The following is a 21,960-nucleotide window of genomic DNA, read 5'->3' as shown; positions in this document are numbered from 1 at the left end:
GTCTATACGATCCAGCATCACCAGGGATGAGACCAGCAATGTCTACTGATGTCTATACGATCATCACCAGGGATGAGACCAGCAATGTCTACTGATGTCTATACATTCAGCATCACCAGGGATGAGACCTCCAATGTCTACTGATGTCTATACGATCATCACCAGGGATGAGACCAGCAATGTCTACTGATGTCTATATAATCATCACCAGGGATGAGACCAGCAATGTCTACTGATGTCTATACGATCATCACCAGGGATGAGACCAGCAATGTCTACTGATGTCTATACATCCATCATCACCAGGGATGAGACCAATAATGTCTACTGATGTCTATACATTCAGCATCACCAGGGATGAGACCAGTAATGTCTACTGATGTCTATACAATCATCACCAGGGATGAGACTAGCAATGTCTACTGATGTCTATACATCCATCATCACCAGGGATGAGACCAGCAATGTCTACTGATGTCTATACGTTCACCATCACCAGGGATAAGACCAGCAATGTCTACTGATGTCTATACATTCAGCATCACCAGGGATGAGACCAGCAATGTCTACTGATGTCTATACGTTCACCATCACCAGGGATAAGACCAGCAATGTCTACTGATGTCTATACGTTCAGCATCACCAGGGATAAGACCAGCAATGTCTACTGATGTCTATACGTTCACCATCACCAGGGATAAGACCAGCAATGTCTACTGATGTCTATACATTCAGCATCACCAGGGATGAGACCAGCAATGTCTACTGATGTCTATACGATCATCACCAGGGATGAGACCAGCAATGTCTACTGATGTCTATACGATCATCATCACCAGGGATGAGACCAGCAATGTCTACTGATGTCTATACGATCACCATCACCAGGGATGAGACCAGCAATGTCTACTGATGTCTATACGATCATCATCACCAGGGATGAGACCAGCAATGTCTACTGATGTCTATACGATCACCATCACCAGGGATGAGACCAGCAATGTCTACTGATGTCTATACGATCATCATCACCAGGGATAAGACCAGCAATGTCTACTGATGTCTATACGATCATCACCAGGGATGAGACCAGCAATGTCTACTGATGTCTATACGATCATCATCACCAGGGATGAGACCAGCAAGGTCTACTGATGTCTATACGATCACCATCACCAGGGATGAGACCAGCAATGTCTACTGATGTCTATACGATCATCATCACCAGGGATGAGACCAGCAATGTCTACTGATGTCTATACGATCCAGCATCACCAGGGATGAGACCAGCAATGTCTACTGATGTCTATACGTTCACACTTCAGGATGCAATTCACTGCAAAGGATTTGTAACCAAGTATTAAAAAGTGAAAGTTTGATTTATGATTATTATTCTGTCCCATTATTTTTGATCCCTTAACAAGTGGGAGGCACATATGCAAACTGTTGTAATTCCTACACCGTTCACCTGATTTCGATGTAAATACCCTCATTTCAAATCCATTGTGGTGGTGTGTAGAGCCAAAAATGTTAGAATTGTGTCCATGTTTAAAAATTGATGGACCTGACTGTATCACAGCCAGGATACATTATATCTGTGTATATATTAGGGCTGGGCGGTATACCGGTTCATACGAAATACCAACATTTTTGTAAATACTCACATATCACCCGCAAGCGCTGCCCTCCTCGTCCTCCTGTTTGTTGCGTCCGCCGGAGCTGACACTCTATACTGTACGCTGTATCCTTATGCCCGGGCTGCAAAAGATAAACAAAATAAGCTTGAACTCACCTTCCCCGTCGGTTCGGACCTGCTTCCTGGAGACGGGAACGTCTGAGAGCCGTCAGCATCGATGTTCCGCCTCGGCCGGTGATCGGTTGAGCGCACTGTCATGTAAGATGCCGGCTTCTTGCGCTCAGCCTATCACCGGCCGAACATCGCTGCTGACGGCTCTCAGACGTTCCCATCCCCAGGAAGAGCTTAAGGCCGACGTAGGAACGTGCGCTAAAGTTTATTTTGTTTACCTTTTGCAGCCTGGGCATAAGGATACAGCGTACAGTATATAGAGTGCCAGCACCAGCAACAAACAGGAGGACGAGGAGGGCAGCGCTGGGCTGATAATTGGGGGGGGGGGGGAAAGATATACACATATTTGGTCATACCGCGCAGCCCAAATATATATAACACATATATCACAGCCAGGATACATTATATCTGCATATATAACACACATATAACAGTGTATATATATATATATATATATATATAGATATATACATACACACACACACATATAACAGCATATATATATATATATATATATATAGACAAAGAATAAGTCAGCCAGCACTTTAGCTGATACCAAACTATTATATGGACCTGGCCTACAGGTGCACGCTACTAGGCTAGATATACAGCAACAGAAGAATACAGCAGCACACTACCAGCACAAGGATATAGGTGAAACATGAACATGCAGATAAAACATGGAGACTATACAGCTATGGTGTAATAGATGCAAATGTGAAACTATGAAATAGTGAGGCACTTAGCTCGCAAATTTGTCTCCGCCGGCGGTCAAATAGCTTGGACCGTCCCACCGCGATAAGGTGGCCTCCTGGGACGGACCCTACACTGTGAATATGCCTCTGTGTGAACAGTTCAGTAAGCATGGCAGGGTTTGTGCTGGCAGTGTGCTGCTGCATTCTTCTGTTGCTCTATATATATATATATATATATATACACACACACATAACAGCATATATATATATATATACACACACATACATACACATATGTATATATTCTGATATATAATATAATAATAATATAATGATATACTGTATATATCCTAATATATAATATACTGTATATATCCTAATTAGTAGAGATGAGCAAACTTACAGTAAGTTCGATTCGTCACGAACTTCTCGGTTCGGCAGTTGATGACTTTTCCTGCATAAATTAGTTCTGCTTTCAGGTGCTCCGGTGGCTGGAAAAGGTGGATACAGTCCTAGGAAAGAACCTGAAAGCTGAACTAATTTATGCAGGAAAAGTCATCAACTGCCGAGCAGAGAAGTTCGGGACAAATCGAATTTACTGTAAGTTCGCTCATCTCTAATCCTAATATATAATATACTGTATATATCCTGGATATAGGGCTGGGCGGTATGACCAAATATGTGTATCACGGTATTTTTGTAACTTATGGCGGTTCCACGGTATATAACATCTTTTGTAGCCCGGGCATAGGGATACAGCGTACAGGATAGATTTCCAGCGGCCGCAACAAACAGGAGGATGAGGAGGGCAGCGCTTGTGGGTGATATGTGAGTATGTACCCTGATGGGGACAGCACTGGGCTGATAATTAATTGGGGGGTCAGAACAGCGCTCGCAGGTCACATATGATCAGTTCCCAGATGTGGGGACAGCGCAGCGCTGGGCTGATAATTCATTCCCCAGGGGGAGGGGCCAAACCGGTATTGCGGAACGGGGAAAAAATTTATATTGTGCAGGACAAAAATGTCGGTATTTGGTATGAACCGGTATACCGCCCAGCACTACCTGGATATATAACCCCCTAAGGACCCATGACGTACGCGTACGTCATGAGTCCCGGTCCTGCGATATAACGCGGGGTCACACAGCGACTCCGCATCATATCGCGGCGGGCCCGGCGTCATAGTGAAGCCGGGACCCGCCGCTAATAGTGTGCGTCACTGATCGCGGTGCCTCGCGCTATTAACCATTTAGCCGCACACTCAAAGCTGAGCCGCGAGGCTAAAAACAAAAGTGAAAGTGCCCGGCTAGCTCAGGGAGCTGTTCGGGATCGCTGCGGTGTAATCATCCCGATCAGCTGTAGCACAGGAGGAGGTCTCTTATCTTCCTTCCTGCAGTCCGATCGCCGAATGAATGTTTCAGGCCTGAAATCCAGGCTTGAGCAATCAATCACCGAAAACACTAATTGATCCATTCCTATGGGGATACATCAATCAGTGTAAAAGATCAGTTAATGCAATGTTATAGCCCCCCCTAGGGGCTATAATATTCGATAAGAAAAGTGTAAAAAAAATCATTAACCCTTTCCGCTATCCCTTCCCCTAATAAAAGTTTGAATCACCCGGCATTTCCAAGAATTAAAAAAAAAAAACAGTGTAAATAAAAATAAACATATGTGGTATCGCCGCTTGCAGAAATGTCCGAATCATAAAAATACAGCGCTTTTTAAACCGCACGTTCAATGGCGTACGCGCAAAAAAAGTCCAAAATAGCGCATTTTTTATCACTTTTTATACCACAAAAAAATGAATAAAAGAAATAAAAAGTGATCAAAAAGTCTGATGAGAACAAAAATGGTACCGCTAAAAACTTCAGATCAAGGCGCAAAAAATGAGCCCTCATAGCGCCCTAAACACAGAAAAATAAAAAAGTTATAGGGGTCAGAAGATGACCATTTTAAACGTATAGATTTTCCTGCATGTATTTATGATTTTTTTTCTGAAGTGATACAAAATCCAACCTATATAAGTCGGGGATCATTTTAACCGTATGGACCTACAGAATAAAGAGAAGGGGGCATTTTTGCCGAAAAATGTACTGCGTAAAAACGGAAGCCCCCAAAATTACAAAATAGTGTTTTTTCATCAATTTTGTCGCACATTGATTTTTTTTCCCGTTTCACCGTAGATTTTTGGGTAAAATGACTAATGTCATTACAAAGTAGAATTAGTGACGCAAAAAATAAGCCATCATATAGAATTTTAGGTGAAAAAGTTAAAGAATTATGATTTTTTTTAAAGTTAACGAGTAAAAATTTTAAATGAAAAAATTGAAAAAGCCCGGGTCCTTAAGGGGATAATATACTGTATATATGCAGATATTAAATAAACAATTGTATATATCCTGGATATATAACATACTGTATATATCCTAATATATAACATACTGTATATATTCTAATATATAATAATTTACTGTATATATCCTATATAAATATACTGAATTTATCCTGAGAATAATATACTGTATATACCCCGATATATTAATATACTGTATATACCCTGATATATTAATATACTGTATATATTCTAATATATAATAATTTCCTTTATATATCCTGAATATATTAATATACTGTATATATATCCTAATATCTAATAGTTTCCTGTATATATCCAGATGTATAATAATGTTCTGTATATATTCTGATTTATAATAATGTATACCAGCCCTATTACATCTGTATACACACTGAACCCACAGATCCCAAAACCTCCCAGTGTACGCAGCAACTGTACCCACAAACCCAGTCACCTGAGGCCATGGAGGAATACATAACATCATACCGTACATAACATATACCGGACATAACATATACCGGACATCATACAGTACATAACATATACCGGACATCATACCGTACATAACATATACCGGACATCATACCGTACATAACATATACCGGACATCATACCGTACATAACATCATACCGGACCTCATACCGGACATAACATATACCGGACATCATACCGGACATAACATATACCGGACATCATACCGGACATAACATATACCGGACATCATACCGGACATAACATATACCGGACATCATACCGGACATAACATATACCGGACATCATACCGGACATAACATATACCGGACATCATACCGTACATAACATATACAGGACATCATACCGGACATCATACCGTACATAACATATACAGGACATCATACCGTACATAACATATACAGGACATCATACCGTACATAACATATACAGGACATCATACCGTACATAACATATACCGGACATCATACCGTACATAACATATACCGGACATCATACCGTACATAACATATACAGGACATCATACCGTACATAACATATACAGGACATCATACCGTACATAACATATACAGGACATCATACCGTACATAACATATACAGGACATCATACCGTACATAACATATACCGGACATCATACCGTACATAACATATACCGGACATCATACCGTACATAACATATACCGGACATCATACCGTACATAACATATACCGGACATCATAGCGTACATAACATATACAGGACATCATAGCGTACATAACATATACAGGACATCATAGCGTACATAACATATACAGGACATCATACCGTACATAACATATACCGGACATAACATATACCGGACATCATACCGGACATAACATATACAGGACATCATAACGTACATAACATATACCGGACATCATACCGTACATAACATATACCGGACATCATACCGTACATAACATATACCGGACATCATACCGTACATAACATATACCGGACATCATACCGGACATAACATATACCGGACATCATACCGTACATAACATATACCGGACATCATACCGTACATAACATATACAGGACATCATAGCGTACATAACATATACAGGACATCATAGCGTACATAACATATACCGGACATCATAGCGTACATAACATATACAGGACATCATACCGTACATAACATATACCGGACATCATACCGGACATAACATATACCGGACATCATACCGGACATAACATATACCGGACATCATACCGTACATAACATATACCGGACATCATACCGTACATAACATATACAGGACATCATACCGTACATAACATATACCGGACATCATACCGTACATAACATATACCGGACATCATACCGTACATAACATATACAGGACATCATACCGTACATAACATATACCGGACATCATACCGTACATAACATATACCGGACATCATACCGTACATAACATATACCGGACATCATACCGTACATAACATATACCGGACATCATACCGTACATAACATATACCGGACATCATACCGTACATAACATATACAGGACATCATACCGTACATAACATATACAGGACATCATACCGTACATAACATATACAGGACATCATACCGTACATAACATATACCGGACATCATACCGTACATAACATATACCGGACATCATACCGTACATAACATATACCGGACATCATACCGTACATAACATATACCGGACATCATACCGGACATAACATATACCGGACATCATACCGTACATAACATCATACCGTACATAACATATACCGGACATCATACCGTACATAACATATACCGGACATCATACCGTACATAACATATACCGGACATCATACCGTACATAACATATACCGGACATCATACCGGACATAACATATACCGGACATCATACCGGACATAACATATACCAGACATCATACCGGACATAACATATACCAGACATCATACCGGACATAACATATACAGGACATCATACCGTACAGAACATATACCGGACATCATATTGAACGTCATACAGTACATAACATATACCGGACATCATACAGTACATAACATATACCGGACATCATACCGTACATAACATACCGTACATCATACCGTACATAACATCATACCGTACATAACATAAACCGGACATCATACCGTACATAACATATACCGGACATCATACCGTACATAACATATACCGGACATCATACCGTAATAACATATACCGGACATCATACCGTACATAACATATACCGGACATCATACCGTACACAACATATACCGGACATCATACCGGACACAACATATACCGGACATCATACCGGACACAACATATACCGGACATCATACCGGACACAACATATACCGGACATCATACCGGACATAACATATACAGGACATCATACCGGACATAACATATACCGGACATCATACAGTACATAACATATACCGGACATCATACCGTACATAACATATACCGGACATCATACCGTACATAACATATACCGGACATCATACCGTACATAACATATACCGGACCTCATACCGTACATAACATATACCGGACCTCATACCGTACATAACATATACCGGACCTCATACCGTACATAACATATACCGGACATCATACCGTACATAACATATACCGGACATCATACCGTACATAACATATACCGGACATCATACCGGACATAACATATACCGGACATCATACCGGACATAACATATACCGGACATCATACCGTACATAACATATACAGGACATCATACCGGACATCATACCGTACATAACATATACAGGACATCATACCGTACATAACATATACAGGACATCATACCGTACATAACATATACAGGACATCATACCGTACATAACATATACCGGACATCATACCGTACATAACATATACCGGACATCATACCGTACATAACATATACCGGACATCATACCGTACATAACATATACAGGACATCATACCGTACATAACATATACAGGACATCATACCGTACATAACATATACAGGACATCATACCGTACATAACATATACCGGACATCATACCGTACATAACATATACCGGACATCATACCGTACATAACATATACCGGACATCATAGCGTACATAACATATACCGGACATCATAGCGTACATAACATATACAGGACATCATAGCGTACATAACATATACAGGACATCATAGCGTACATAACATATACAGGACATCATACCGTACATAACATATACCGGACATCATACCGTACATAACATATACCGGACATAACATATACCGGACATCATACCGGACATAACATATACAGGACATCATAACGTACATAACATATACCGGACATCATACCGTACATAACATATACCGGACATCATACCGTACATAACATATACCGGACATCATACCGTACATAACATATACCGGACATCATACCGGACATAACATATACAGGACATCATACCGTACATAACATATACAGGACATCATACCGTACATAACATATACCGGACATCATACCGTACATAACATATACCGGACATCATACCGTACATAACATATACAGGACATCATAGCGTACATAACATATACAGGACATCATACCGTACATAACATATACCGGACATCATACCGTACATAACATATACCGGACATCATACCGTACATAACATATACCGGACATCATACCGTACATAACATATACCGGACATCATACCGTACATAACATATACCGGACATCATACCGTACATAACATATACCGGACATCATACCGTACATAACATATACCGGACATCATACCGTACATAACATATACCGGACATCATACCGTACATAACATATACCGGACATCATACCGTACATAACATATACCGGACATCATACCGTACATAACATATACCGGACATCATACCGTACATAACATATACAGGACATCATACCGTACATAACATATACCGGACATCATACCGTACATAACATATACAGGACATCATACCGTACATAACATATACCGGACATCATACCGTACATAACATATACCGGACATCATACCGTACATAACATATACCGGACATCATACCGTACATAACATATACCGGACATCATACCGTACATAACATATACCGGACATCATACCGTACATAACATATACCGGACATCATACCGTACATAACATATACCGGACATCATACCGTACATAACATATACAGGACATCATACCGTACATAACATATACAGGACATCATACCGTACATAACATATACAGGACATCATACCGTACATAACATATACCGGACATCATACCGTACATAACATATACCGGACATCATACCGTACATAACATATACCGGACATCATACCGTACATAACATATACCGGACATCATACCGTACATAACATATACCGGACATCATACCGGACATAACATATACCGGACATCATACCGTACATAACATCATACCGTACATAACATATACCGGACATCATACCGTACATAACATATACCGGACATCATACCGTACATAACATATACCGGACATCATACCGTACATAACATATACCGGACATCATACCGGACATAACATATACCGGACATCATACCGGACATAACATATACCAGACATCATACCGGACATAACATATACCAGACATCATACCGGACATAACATATACAGGACATCATACCGTACATAACATATACCGGACATCATATTGAACGTCATACAGTACATAACATATACCGGACATCATACAGTACATAACATATACCGGACATCATACCGTACATAACATACCGTACATCATACCGTACATAACATCATACCGTACATAACATAAACCGGACATCATACCGTACATAACATATACCGGACATCATACCGTACATAACATATACCGGACATCATACCGTAATAACATATACCGGACATCATACCGTACATAACATATACCGGACATCATACCGTACATAACATATACCGGACATCATACCGGACATAACATATACCGGACATCATACCGGACACAACATATACCGGACATCATACCGGACACAACATATACCGGACATCATACCGGACATAACATATACCGGACATCATACCGGACATAACATATACAGGACATCATACCGGACATAACATATACAGGACATCATACCGGACATAACATATACCGGACATCATACCGGACATAACATATACAGGACATCATACCGTACATAAAATATACCAGAAATCATACCGTACATAACATATACAGGACATCATACCGTACATAACATATACCGGACATCATATCGGACATCATACAGTACATAACATATACCGGACATCATACAGTACATAACATATACCGGACATCATACAGTACATAACATATACCGGACATCATACAGTACATAACATATACCGGACATCATACCGTACATCATACCGTACATAACATCATACCGTACATAACATATACCGAACATAACATATACCAGACATCATACTATACATAACATATACCAGACATCATACCGGACATCATACCGTACATAACAAATACCGTACATCATACCGGAAATAACATATACCGGACATCATACCGGACATAACATATACCGGACATCATACCGTACATAACATATACCGGACATCATACCGTACATAACATATTCCGGACATCATACCGTACATAACATATACCGGACATAACATATACCGGACATCATACCATACATAACATATACCAGACATCATACCGTACATAACATATACCGGACATCATACCGTACATAACATATACCGGACATCATACCGTACATAACATATACCGGACATCATACCGTACATAACATATACCGGACATCATACCGTACATAACATATACCGGACATCATACCGTACATAACATATACCGGACATCATACCGTACATAATATATACCGGACATCATACCGTACATAACATATACAGGACATCATACCGTACATAACATATACAGGACATCATACCGGAAATAACATATACCGGACATCATACAGTACATAACATATACCGGACATAACATATACCGGACATCATACCGGACATAACATATACAGGACATCATACCGTACATAACATATACCGTACATAACATATACCGGACATCATACCGTACATAACATATACCGGACATAACATATACTGGACATCATACCGGACATAACATATACCGGACATCATATCGGACATAACATATACAGGACATCATACCGTACATAACATATACCGGACATCATACCGTACATAACATATACAGGACATCATACCGTACATAACATATACAGGACATCATACCATACATAACATATACCGGACATCATATCGGACATCATACAGTACATAACATATACCGGACATCATACCGCACATAACATATACCGGACATCATACCGTACATAACATCATACCGTACATATATACCGGACATCATACCGTACATAACATATACAGGACATCATACCGTACATAACATATACAGGACATCATACCGTACATAACATATACCAGACATCATACCGTACATAACATATACCAGACATCATACCGTACATAACATATATCAGACATCATACCGTACATAACATCAGACATCATACCGTACATAACATATATCAGACATCATACCGTACATAACATATACCGGACATCATACCGTACATAACATATACCGGACATCATACCGTACATAACATATACCGGACATCATACCGTACATAACATATACCGTACATCATACCGTACATAACATATACAGGACATCATACCGTACATAACATATACCGGACATCATACCGTACATAACATATACCGGACACCATACCGTACATAACATATACCGGACATCATACCGTACATAACATATACCGGACATCATACCGGACATCATACCGGACATCATACCGGACATAACATATACAGGACCTCATACCGTACATAACATATACCGGACATAACATATACCGGACATCATACCGGACATAACATATACAGGACATCATACAGTACATAACATATACCAGACATCATACCGTACATAACATATACAGGACATCATACCGTACATAACATATACCGGAAATCATACCGTACATAACATATACAGGACATCATACCGTACATAACATATACCGGACATCATACCGTACATAACATATACCGGACATCATACCGTACATAACATATACCGGACATCATATCGGACATCATACAGTACATAACATATACCGGACATCATATCGGACATCATACAGTACATAACATATACCGGACATCATACAGTACATAACATATACCGGACATCATACAGTACATAACATATACCGGACATCATACAGTACATAACATATACCGGACATCATACCGTACATAACATATACCAGACATCATACTATACATAACATATACCAGACATCATACCGGACATCATACCGTACATAACATATATCAGACATCATACCGGACATAACATATACCGGACATCATACCGTACATAACATATACAGGACATCATACCGGAAATAACATATACCGGACATCATACCAGACATAACATATATCAGACATCATACCGGACATAACATATACCGGACATCATACCGGACATCGTACCGGACATCATACCGTACATAAATACCGGACATCATACAGTACATAACATATACAGGACCTCATACCGGACATAACATATACAGGACATCATACCAGACATAACATATACCGGACATCATACCGGACATAACATCATACCGGACATAACATATACAGGACATCATACCGGACATCATACCGTACATAACAAATACAGGACATCATACGGTACATAACATATACAGGACATCATACCGTACATCATACCGTACATAACATATACAGGACATCATACCGGACATCATACCGTACATAACATATACCGGACATCATACCGGACATAACATATACCAGACATCATACCGGACATAACATATACCGGACATCATAGCGGACATAACATATACCGGACATAACATATACAGGACATCATACCGGAAATAACATATACCGGACATAACATATACCAGACATCATACCGGACATAACATATACAGGACATCATACCGTACATAACATATACCGGACATCATACCGTACATAACATCATACCGGACATCATACCGGACATAACATATACCGGACATCATACCGGACATAACATATACCGGACATCATACCGGACATAACATATACCGAACATCATACCGGACATAACATATACCGGACATCATACCGGACATAACATATACCGGACATCATACCGTACATAACATATACCGGACATCATACCGTACATAACATATACAGGACATCATACCGGAAATAACATATACCGGACATCATACCGGACATAACATATACCAGACATCATACCGGACATAACATATACAGGACATCATACCGTACATAACATATACCGGACATCATACCGGACATAACATATACCGGACATCATACCGGACATAACATCATACCAGACATCATACCGTACATAACATATACCAGACATCATACCGGACATCATACCGTACATAACATATACCAGACATCATACCGTAGATAACTATACCGTACATAAAATATACCGGACATCATACCGTACATAACATCATACCGGACCTCATACCGGACATAACATATACAGGACATCATACCGTACATAACATATGCAGGACATCATACCGGACATAACATATACCGGACATCATACCGGACATAACATATACCGGACATCATACCGTACATAACATATACCGGACATCATACCGTACATAACATATACCGGACATCATACCGGACATAACATATACCGGACATCATACCGGACATAACATATACCGGACATCATACCGGACATAACATATACCGGACATCATACCGGACATAACATATACCGGACATCATACCGTACATAACATATACCGGACATCATACCGTACATAACATATACCGGACATCATACCGTACATAACATATACCGGACATCATACCGTACATAACATATACCGGACATCATACCGTACATAACATATACCGGACATCATACCGTACATAACATATACCGGACATCATACCGTACATAACATATACCGGACATCATACCTTACATAACATATACCGGACATCATACCTTACATAACATATACCGGACATCATACCGTACATAACATATACCGGACATCATACCGTACATAACATATACCGGACATCATACCGGACATAACATATACCAGACATCATACCGGACATAACATATACCAGACATCATACCGGACATAACATATACCAGACATCATACCGGACATAACATCATACCGGACCTCATACCGTACATAACATCATACCGGACCTCATACCGGACATAACATATACCGGACATCATACCGTACATAACATCATACCGTACATAACATAAACCGGACATCATACCGTACATAACATATACCGGACATCATACCGTACATAACATATACCGGACATCATACCGTACATAACATCATACCGGACCTCATACCGGACATAACATATACCGGACATCATACCGTACATAACATATACCGGACATCATACCGTACATAACATATACCGGACATCATACCAGACATAACATATACCGGACATCATACCGTACATAACATCATACCGTACATAACATATACCGGACATCATACCGTACATAACATATACCGGACATCATACCGTACATAACATATACCGGACATCATACCGTACATAACATATACCGGACATCATACCGTACATAACATATACCGGACATCATACCGTACATAACATCATACCGGACCTCATACCGGACATAACATATACAGGACCTCATACCGGACATAACATATACCAGACATCATACCTTACATAACATATACCGGACATCATACCGTACATAACATCATACCGGACCTCATACCGGACATAACATATACAGGACCTCATACCGGACATAACATATACCGGACATCATACCTTACATAACATATACCGGACATCATACCGTACATAACATCATACCGGACCTCATACCGGACATAACATATACAGGACCTCATACCGGACATAACATATACTGCTCACCACTGTACAATGTATAATAATTTCTTACTGTAGGTGATGGTAGAAGAGACTTTTTGCACGTATTTATATGGAATAATAAAAGGTCATTGTAGGGTCATCGAAACTAAAATCGATGACATTCGTGATGAAATCCTCTCCCAGTCCCCTAAAAGTTCTGATCCAATTCCCGGCCACGTCTCCTCTTCCTCATTCTCAGTTTTTGAGCCTGTAACGGAGGATGAGGTTTCCAGGCTCCTCCGCCCGCCCCACTACCTGCTCTAGTGACCCCCATGCCTTCACACCTCATCCAGTCTCTCTATCAGCTGTCACCTAACTAAAATCTTTAACCTCTCCCTCTCTTGTGGGGTCTTTCCCTCCTCCTTCAAACACTCTATCATAACCCCACTATTGAAAAAACCATCTCTGGACCCGTCCTGTGCAGCCAACTATCGACCCGTCTCAAATCTCCCCTTTATCTCCAAACTCCTGGAACGCTTGGTCTACTCCCGCCTTATCCGCTATCTCTCCGAGAACGCTCTCCTTGACCCCTTACAGTCTGGTTTCCGCTCCCTTCACTCCACAGAAACGGCCCTAACCAAAGTCACTGACGATCTTCTGACGGCCAAATCAAATGGCAATTTCTCTTTACTGATTCTCTTGGACCTGTCTGCGGCTTTTGACACTGTGGATCACCAACTCCTCCTCAGTAGTCTCCGCTCCATTGGTCCCAAGGACTCTGCTCTCGCCTGGTTTTCCTCCTATCTCTCTGGACGCTCCTTTAGCGTCTCGTTTTCTGGCTCTACTTGTTCTCCTCTTCCTCTTGCTGTCGGGGTTCCCCAGGGATCGGTCCTGGGTCCTCTACTCTTTTCACTCTACACATCCCCCATTGGAAAAACAATCAGTAGATTTGGTTTCCAGTACCACCTCTATGCTGATGACATATCCCCGACATATCCCCAACATGTCCCCAACATGTCCTCAACATGTCCCCAACATATCCTCAACATGTCCCCGACATATCCCCAACATGTCCCCGACATATCCCCGACATATCCCCGACATGTCCCCGACATATCCCCAACATGTCCCCGACATATCCCCGACATATCCCCGACATGTCCCCGACATATCCCCAACATGTCCCCAACATGTCCTCAACATGTCCCCAACATATCCTCAACATGTCCCCGACATATCCCCAACATGTCCCCAACATATCCCCAACATGTCCCCGACATATCCCCGACATATCCCCGACATATCCCCGACATATCCCCAACATGTCCCCGACATGTCCCCGACATATCCCCAACCCTCTTGTTTGAATAGTTATTGTGTAATTTTATGTCTGATACTTGTCTTTGTTTGTTCCCATAATTGTAAGCGCTGCGGAATCTGTAGGCGCCATATAAATAAATAATACATTTCAGTCATTTTGTTAAGGATCCCATTTAGGGTACGTTCACCGCCGCCCAGACCCGCCCCATTCTTCACCGCCGCCCAGACCCGCCCCATTCTTCACCACCGCCCAGACCCGCCCCATTCTTCACCGCCGCCCAGACCCGCCCCATTCTTCACCGCCGCCCAGACCCGCCCCATTCTTCACCGCCGCCCAGACCCACCCCATTCTTCACCGCCGCCCAGACCCGCCCCATTCTTCACCGCCGCCCAGACCCGCCCCATTCTTCACCGCCGCCCAGACTCGCCCCGTTCTTCACCGCCGCCCAGACCCGCCCCATTCTTCACCGCCGCCCAGACCCGCCCCATTCTTCACCGCCGCCCAGACCCGCCCCATTCTTCACCGCCGCCCAGACCCGCCCCATTCTTCACCGCCGCCCAGACCCGCCCCGTTCTTCACCGCCGCCCAGACCCGCCCCGTTCTTCACCGCCGCCCAGACCCGCCCCGTTCTTCTTCCGTCAAAAAAAAAAAAAAAACAGACTTTAAAATAGAACCTGACAATAACGGATGGAAACGGCGGACATTAAAGGCTCTTCCCTTTCCCATAGACTTCAATGTTAAATCTACTGTATCCGTCTTTTCTTCCTTTTTTTTTGGCGGGAGAAAAACTTTTTTTCTCCTGTAAAAAAATACGGAAATGAGCGCAGACGGGTGCAAACGGATGTGGAAGGATTGTAAAAAAAATACGGAAATGAGCGCAGACGGGTGCAAACGGATGTGGAAGGATTGTAAAAAAAATACGGAAATGAGCGCAGACGGGTGCAAACGGATGTGGAAGGATTGTAAAAAAAATACGGAAATGAGCGCAGACGCGTGCAAACGGATGTGGAAGGATTGTAAAAAAAATACGGAAATGAGCGCAGACGTGTGCAAACGGATGTGGAAGGATTGTAAAAAAAATACGGAAATGAGCGCAGACGCGTGCAAACGGATGTGGAAGGATTGTAAAAAAAATCCCATCGACTTCAATAGGATAAATTTACAACCGTTTGTAATTCGTCTACAAGCAGCAAAAACGGAACCGAAACAGGGAAAAATGGCGTCAGACGGAACGTGAACAACCTGAGAGGGTATCAGTATTCTATTCTGTGGAGGAGGGGGGCAGTTATTCTGTGGGGGGGGGGGGAGTTATTCTGTGGAGGGGGGCAGTTATTCTGTCGAGGGGGGGCAGTTATTCTGTGGAGGGGGGCAGTTATTCTGTGGGGGGGGGGGGCAGTTATTCTGTGGAGGGGGGCAGTTATCCTGTGGAGGGGGGGCAGTAATTCTGTGGAAGGGGGCAGTAATTCTGTGGAGGGGGGCAGTAATTCTGTGGAGGGGGGGGCAGTTATTCTGTGGAGGGGGGGCAGTTATTCTGTGGAGGGGGGCAGTTATTCTGTGGAGGGGGGGCAGTTATTCTGTGGAGGGGGGGCAGTTATTCTGTGGAGGGGGGCAGTTATTCTGTGGAGGGGGGGCAGTTATTCTGTGGAGGGGGGGCAGTTATTCTGTGGAGGGGGGGCAGTTATTCTGTGGAGGGGGGGCAGTTATTCTGTGGAGGGGGGGCAGTTATTCTGTGGAGGGGGGGCAGTTATTCTGTGGAGGGGGGGCAGTTATTCTGTGGAGGGGGGGCAGTTATTCTGTGGAGGGGGGGCAGTTATTCTGTGGAGGGGGGGCAGTTATTCTGTGGAGGGGGGCAGTTATTCTGTGGAGGGGGGCAGTTATTCTGTGGAGGGGGGGCAGTTATTCTGTGGAGGGGGGGCAGTTATTCTGTGGAGGGGGGGCAGTTATTCTGTGGAGGGGGGGGGCAATTATTCTGTGGAGGGGGGGGCAATTATTCTGTGGAGGGGGGGGCAATTATTCTGTGGAGGGGGGGGCAATTATTCTGTGGAGGGGGGCAGTTATTCTGTGGAGGGGGGCAGTTATTCTGTGGAGGGGGGGCAATTATTCTGTTGAGGGGGGCAGTTATTCTGTGGAGGGGGGCAATTATTCTGTGGAGGGGTGTGGAGGGGGGCAGTTATTCTGTGGAGGGGGGCAGTTATTCTGTGGAGGGGGGGCAGTTATTCTGCGGAGGGGGGCAGTTATTCTGTGGAGGGGGGGGCAGTTATTCTGCGGAGGGGGGGGGGCAGTTATTCTGCGGAGGGGGGCAGTTATTCTGCGGAGGGGGGCAGTTATTCTGCGGAGGGGGGGCAGTAATTCTGCGGAGGGGGGGCAGTAATTCTGTGGAGGGGGGCAGTAATTCTGTGGAGGGGGGGCAGTAATTCTGTGGAGGGGGGGCAGTAATTCTGTGGAGGGGGGCAGTAATTCTGTGGAGGGGGGCAGTTATTCTGTGGAGGGGGGGCAGTTATTCTGTGGAGGGGGGCAGATATACTGTGGAGGAGGGGGGCAGTTATACTGTGGAGGGGGCAGATATACTGTGGAGGGGGGCAGTTATACTGTGGAGGGGGGCAGTTATTCTGTGGAGGGGGGCAGTTATTCTGTGGAGGGGGGCAGTTATTCTGTGGAGGGGGGCAGTTATACTGTAGAGGGGGGCAGTTATACTGTAGAGGGGGGCAGTTATACTGTAGAGGGGGGCAGTTATACTGTAGAGGGGGGCAGTTATACTGTAGAGGGGGGCAGTTATACTGTGGAGGGGGGCAGTTATACTGTGGAGGGGGGCAGTTATACTGTGGAGGGGGGCAGTTATACTGTGGAGGGGGCAGTTATACTGTGGAGGGGGCAGTTATACTGTGGAGGGGGGCAGTTATACTGTGGAGGGGGGCAGATATTCTGTGGAGGGGGCAGTTATACTGTAGAGGGGGGCAGTTATACTGTAGAGGGGGGCAGTTATACTGTAGAGGGGGGCAGTTATACTGTAGAGGGGGGCAGTTATACTGTAGAGGGGGGCAGTTATACTGTGGAGGGGGGCAGTTATACTGTGGAGGGGGGCAGTTATACTGTGGAGGGGGGCAGTTATACTGTGGAGGGGGGCAGTTATACTGTGGAGGGGGGCAGTTATTCTGTGGAGGGGGGCAGTTATACTGTGAAGGGGGGCAGTTATACTGTGGAGGGGGGCAGATATACTGTGGAGGGGGGCAGTTATACTGTGGAGGGGGGCAGTTATTCTGTGGAGGGGGCAGTTATTTTGTGGAGGGGGGCAGTTATACTGTGGAAGGGGGCAGATATACTGTGGAGGGGGGCAGTTATTCTGTGGAGGGGCAGTTATTTTGTGGAGGGGGGCAGTTATACTGTGGAAGGGGGCAGATATACTGTGGAAGGGGGCAGATATACTGTGGAAGGGGGCAGATATACTGTGGAGGAGGGGGGCAGTTATACTGTGGAGGGGGCAGATATTCTGTGGAGGGGGGCAGTTATACTGTGAAGGGTGGCAGTTATACTGTGGAGGGGGGCAGTTATACTGTGGAGGGGGCAGATATACTGTGGAGGGGGCAGATATACTGTGGAGGGGGGCAGTTCTACTGTGAAGGGTGGCAGTTATACTGTGGAGGGGGGCAGTTATTCTGTGGAGGGGGGCAGTTATTCTGTGGAGGGGGGCAGTTATTCTGTGGAGGGGGGCAGTTATACTGTAGAGGGGGGCAGTTATACTGTAGAGGGGGGCAGTTATACTGTAGAGGGGGGCAGTTATACTGTAGAGGGGGGCAGTTATACTGTGGAGGGGGGCAGTTATACTGTGGAGGGGGGCAGTTATACTGTGGAGGGGGGCAGTTATACTGTGGAGGGGGGCAGTTATACTGTGGAGGGGGGCAGTTATACTGTGGAGGGGGGCAGTTATACTGTGGAGGGGGGCAGATATTCTGTGGAGGGGGCAGTTATTCTGTGGAGGGGGCAGTTATACTGTAGAGGGGGGCAGTTATACTGTAGAGGGGGGCAGTTATACTGTAGAGGGGGGCAGTTATACTGTAGAGGGGGGCAGTTATACTGTGGAGGGGGGCAGTTATACTGTGGAGGGGGGCAGTTATACTGTGTAGGGGCGCAGTTATACTGTGGAGGGGGGCAGATATTCTGTGGAGGGGGCAGTTATTCTGTGGAGGGGGGCAGTTATACTGTGAAGGGGGGCAGTTATACTGTGGAGGGGGGCAGATATACTGTGGAGGGGGGCAGTTATACTGTGGAGGGGGGCAGTTATTCTGTGGAGGGGGCAGTTATTTTGTGGAGGGGGGCAGTTATACTGTGGAAGGGGGCAGATATACTGTGGAGGGGGGCAGTTATTCTGTGGAGGGGGCAGTTATTTTGTGGAGGGGGGCAGTTATACTGTGGAAGGGGGCAGATATACTGTGGAAGGGGGCAGATATACTGTGTAGGGGGGCAGTAATTCTGTGGAGGGGGGCAGTTAGTCTGTGGAGGGGGGCAGTTCCTCAGTCATTGGGGGGTAAATAACTTTATTCTCGCTCATGATAACAGTCACAGGGGAGCCACAGATAACACCATAGAGGGCAGATTACGTCCTACAGTGACGTCACCTCTGTAGCATTATACTCACGTGATATCGGGGAGGGGTCACAGACCCGGCCCTCCTCCCTTTCCATCCATAGCGCCAGGAGGATCACAACCCCCATCATCCCCTCATATTTACCTCACAAGCCGCGGGATTCTGCTCTCAGTAGCCATATTGTAAGGGGCGTGTTCTCCGTATCCGGTGCCCCGCCCCCCGCAGCAGCGCAGACCCGTCTAATCGCAGCACTGCCGCTGATGAGTGAGAATTTCAAACCCGTGAGATACCGCTCTGCCCGCGGATTTGGATGTGATCGATGATCAGCAAGCGAGGCCTGAGCGCAAATCCCGCGAGATTGCAGGAGGAGCCAACGCCGACATCTTTCTTATGGGCAATACCCAGAGATTGGATGAAGGAGCTGTGTACACACTCACGTACATTACACTCACACCCAGATATATATATAATGGAAACTAATACATATATATAATGGAAACTAATACACATCTATATGTGAGGTATATATATATATAATGGATACTAATACACATCTATATGTGAGGTATATATATCTATAATGGACACTAATACACATCTATATGTG

General features: G+C 43.7%; 1 protein-coding gene across 1 annotated transcript in view; it reads right to left on the bottom strand.

Annotated features, from left to right (window-relative positions):
• The window catches only part of LOC130306431 (F-box/WD repeat-containing protein 2), a gene marked incomplete at its 3' end in the record, with an annotated part of 65,570 nt that extends 43,851 nt beyond the window's left edge, over positions 1-21,719 (bottom strand). The window contains 1 exon segment of the mRNA XM_056552097.1: positions 21,498-21,719.
• Between the last annotated feature and the right edge of the window lie 241 nt (positions 21,720-21,960).

Source organism: Hyla sarda, unplaced genomic scaffold (assembly GCF_029499605.1).
Source record: "Hyla sarda isolate aHylSar1 unplaced genomic scaffold, aHylSar1.hap1 scaffold_1372, whole genome shotgun sequence".
NCBI lineage: Eukaryota > Metazoa > Chordata > Amphibia > Anura > Hylidae > Hyla > Hyla sarda.
The sequence above is the reverse complement of the archived record's forward strand: the minus strand, read 5'-3'. Positions and strand labels throughout refer to the sequence as shown.